At 43.7% G+C, this 4467-nt stretch overlaps 1 non-coding gene across 1 annotated transcript; it reads right to left on the bottom strand.

Annotated features, from left to right (window-relative positions):
• Window positions 1-3678: 3678 nt before the first annotated feature.
• LOC127756100 (small nucleolar RNA R71) lies at window positions 3679-3784 on the bottom strand. The gene has a single exon (XR_008013142.1). It is a non-coding gene; the product is annotated as a small nucleolar RNA R71 (small nucleolar RNA).
• Window positions 3785-4467: the final 683 nt, after the last annotated feature.

The following is a 4467-nucleotide window of genomic DNA, read 5'->3' as shown; positions in this document are numbered from 1 at the left end:
ATATAGTTACCAAAATTTGGCAGCAAACTAAATATAGCCACTTTTTTCGCAACTGTACCAAAATTTGGTAAGGTTGAAAATGACATCAAAGTGAACAGGTCCTAAGTGACGAACAGATGCAATACTCAAAACTAAAAAACTAAATCTAAAACTAAACCAGCACTCAACATGACGATGCAATCTAGAATTCAACAATGCAAAATCTAATAGAACAATGCAACTGCTCAAATTGTCTAGGTAAAGAATAAATATTTTTGTATGGCAATTTTCTTGTTATGGGAAGATAAATTACCTAACGAGCAACTGCGCTCTGATACAAACCGATGAGGGATGTTAGGGGATACAAACTGATGAGGGATGTTAGGGTCCCGACCTTCCGATTGGTATTGATAAACAGTCGATTTGGGTGGAGTCGCAACACAACTCGATCCGGCTTCTGAACACACACGCTACTGAGCCCCGCAATCGCAGCACCACGTCTCCTCTGGTTACCAACCGTGCCGAAACCCGGTTGACCTCGCCGAGAAGGCTAATCCCTGCATGCGAATCAAAGAACACAAGCAAGAACAAGATAGATTGCAACACAATTGCATATGAATGATTAAGCACTTAAATTTGGGGTTTTGTGTGTTTTCGTTTGCAGAGGTATCTGCTTGGGTGAAATAAAAGAGACTGAGCGAAAGGAATGCATGGATGATTAAAGAAGTTGATTGGGGACCAAACCAAGACCTTCTCCAAGTCCACTTCCATATCACCACGTCAGTTTTGGTCCATAGAAGACAAGAGATAAAGTTCTACACGTTTTGGATTCGGATTCAGGCCTCCTGACTTCAAACGGACCTTGCCGCTGATCTAGAAGCAATTTCAGGGCCCATGAGTACTTGTTGGAAAGATTATTGAGTCTACTTTCAGATGGTTTTGGTCCGACATCAAAATTCCTACTGAGCTGCCGGAATTTTCAAAACAAGTCCCGTATCTCATCCTGTCCGAATCTGATTTGTGTTTTGCACCTTGTAATTGAATCGTGGGCTTAGCCCAAGGGGGTGTGCGTCCTAGGGCAACCCTAGGACGTCCCTAATCATACTTAATCAGTAGCCGTCATCATTTAGAGTCGAGTTTTGCTTAGATTATTCTGTTAAGAACTATTTCGCTGATAGATCGGTTTGTAGAACCCCAAATTCGAGTGCTTAATCATTCATATGCAATTGTGTTTTAATCTATCTTGTTCTTGCTTGTGTTCTTCGATTCGTATGCATGGATTAGCCTTCTCGGTGAGGTCAACTGGGTTTCGGCACGGTTGATAAACAGAGAGGATGTGGTGCTGCGATTGCGGGGCTCAGTAGTGTGTTCGTTCAGAAGCCGGATTGAGTTGTGTTGCGAATCCGCCCAAATCGACTGTTTATCAATACCTATCGGAGGATCGGGACCTAACTTCTATTGACGATCGTTATCAACCAGTTTTGACCATCAATATTACCCAATTAATGAAGACTAACTATGCTTGCAATGCATTATTCCATAAATAAAATATTCTATTCCACTATATGCTTGGAAAACTAACCATGTAGGAGAAGCTATCAAAATGGAGGAGAATCGACAGTAAAACAATCGATCAATCAAACAGACATTGTCAAGTATCAGACTTGTGGATAGATGGGCTGAGAACTCAAATATGACATGATCAAATAAGCCCAAAATTCCCTGTTCTGATTTAAGGGGCAAACGAGGAATCCACCTGCCGAATTGTGGGCTGATTGGGTCTGGCCAGGGTTCGGCCGAACCCCCTGGTTCGGCCGATCCACCAGGTGGCCTAATCCAGCCCATTTTCCACCGGCAGTTATCTACAGGCATCCTATGACGGTTAGGAGCAATTCTACCGGTAGAAACCGTCATAAGCATGGACACATGGCACAAGGCGGTGAAAGATGCTCTTTGGATACTTCATCTTGCTACTTGTCCTAAGGAGCACAAAGATGCTCCTAGGATCAAGAAGAAGATCAAGAGAATAGTCTTCATAGTCCTCGAGTCTTCAAGAGATTCCGGGTATGGTTTTAATAGCTTTTCTCTCTTCTTTTGTAAGACTTACTGAATTAATAGAATATTCTTCTTTATACAAGTTCGGTATTTTATTCCATTCGTATTACTTGAGTGCCAACTTTACTTTATAATTGAATCAATATAGTTGTGTAACTAGCAGAATATTCTTCTTTATACAAGTTCGGTATTTTATTCCATTCATATTACTTGAGTGCCGACTTTACTTTACAATTAAATCAATATAGTCGTGTAACTAGCTTTCCAGATAGGTGTATTGGTGTGGGTTTAGTGTCCGATTATTCGGTTACTCTATGTCCGTTGCAAGGATGTAGAGTAGTATTTAGTAATGTAAGCGCGGTGCTTAGATTATTAGATACCATTAATTGGGGTTATATATTGCGGATGAGAGGTGGGCCGCTGGTCGTGACAGCTCAGTATGGGTATTCCTCCGCGCTGGAATGTAATCCTAAGTTAATTCCCTGGGGAGGGTATTCCTCCGTATTTAGCCCCGGTTGTATGGTCATGACAGGCTGTCGTAAGGAACTCGGCAGTCAGGGGTGGCTTCTCGAAACACCAGGAGGACACTGGGTACGGGGTATTGGTTGCATGACTGTATAATAGCAAGTATAGACTAAAGATGTATGTATACTAGAAGTACAGGAATTATACTTTTCTTATTCTTTCTCCACTTAGCTTAGACTATATTTTAGTGAGAGTAGTTCTTAGTTCTTTCTTCTGTGTGTCACCCTACCCTTTGAACTGAATTAACCCCTGCGTAGACTTTGATGTATATAAGTAATATATAAACTATTAGCATGGTACTTTCTTATCATATCTTCCCTTAGGATAAAATAAATATGATACCTTGGAATACTCCCTGGTGAAATGCTACAATGGTATATCCGTGCGCTTGCGGATCATGTCTGTAACCATAATATAGCAGGATTATTTATAGTGCCATTGCTGGGAACTATATTTCCAGTAGTGTTGCTAAGAAATACCAACAAGCATTTCTAGCGCCGTTGTCGGGTAAGATAAATGATTAAGAGTTTACTACTTGCTAATAATTTTATATTTACCTTCGTATAAGTCACTGTCCTTTGTAGGCAAACCTTGTTTGTTTTCTCTTTTATGTGAAAACAGAGTAGTACAAGACTGGTTCTGATCTGCCGACCAATTTTATATCTGGAGTCACGGGTGAAATGAAGCCGACCCCGTGTCATTCATCCTCAAGGTCACTCTATTGGCAACTAGACCAACCAATTCCGTGCCACCAGAATTGCACGATATGGATGAGAAGACCCTTTGCAAGTTCGATGCTCCCTCTGCTGGTAACATGCCAGTTGGAACCCAAGTCAGCAGGGGAAACGGTGACTTTGATTTGAAGACCAGCTAAATTAACGATGGCGCAGGCTTGCCCATTCTGTGGTAAGCCTAAGGAGGATTCAAGTGCTCAATTGCAGGAATTCCTGGAAAGCTGTAGCACGTATACCGTCAGAAGAGTCAGACTCCAACTGTTGCCGTTCTCTCTCCTCGGGAGAGCAGAACAGTGGTTCTACATCAACCGTGCAACGGTGAATACCCGGAATAAGCGCTCAACGGCATTCCTCTCAAGATTCTTCCCGATGGGCAAGACCAACGCTCCTCGTGGAAGAATACCCAGTTTGCAGCTGATGAGGGATGAAACCATTCTTGAAGCTTGGGAAAGGCTGCAGGAATACGTCACCGCCCGTCCTCATCATGAGATGGCCGAGTGGCTCATCCTGCAGAGTTTCTTCAACGGATTAACCCCCTCGTCCTGGGATCACCTGGATGCTGCTGCTGGAGGGACATTCTTCTCAAGAACAGTTATATGCCAACCGATTGAGAAGATGCTCTCAAATAAGGGGTGGAGCAAGGAACGACTCCAAACCCGTCAATGCGACATGTACACCGTCAAGTGGATGGAAATGCTAGCCGCTCAGTTGGATCTCCTTATGAGGAGACTGCACAACAATGAGAAGGACGCCGAGCAGGGTACCGTTAAGGCCATGGACTCTCACACGACATGTGAGGTCGATGGCAATACTGGTCACTCTGGGACGGATTGTCGGAAAACCTATGAGAACGTCAAGCTCATGAACAACAACGGGAATCGTCCACAAGGGGACCAAGGATGGAGCATTGCTCCATGGGGTAGATCAAGAACATATCGACCCACAAGGAGGTCAAAGTAAAACCCCGAAGGACGGATAACTTCAACACTTTCATGATGAACTTCCTGGAGCGGGAAGAAACGAGGAACCGTCAGTACCTTAAGCCGATATCCAAGAAACTGGAAATACAGGCCGGTCAACCTGCATTCCCAGTTTCGAAGAGGCCGCTGCCCGCACCTATGATCAGGAAGGTGTGGCGGGTTAAGGAGAAGACACTCGTTCCTGTACCTCCGGA

This window comes from Oryza glaberrima, chromosome 11 (genome assembly GCF_000147395.1).
Source record: "Oryza glaberrima chromosome 11, OglaRS2, whole genome shotgun sequence".
Lineage (NCBI taxonomy): Eukaryota > Viridiplantae > Streptophyta > Magnoliopsida > Poales > Poaceae > Oryza > Oryza glaberrima.
The sequence above is the reverse complement of the archived record's forward strand: the minus strand, read 5'-3'. Positions and strand labels throughout refer to the sequence as shown.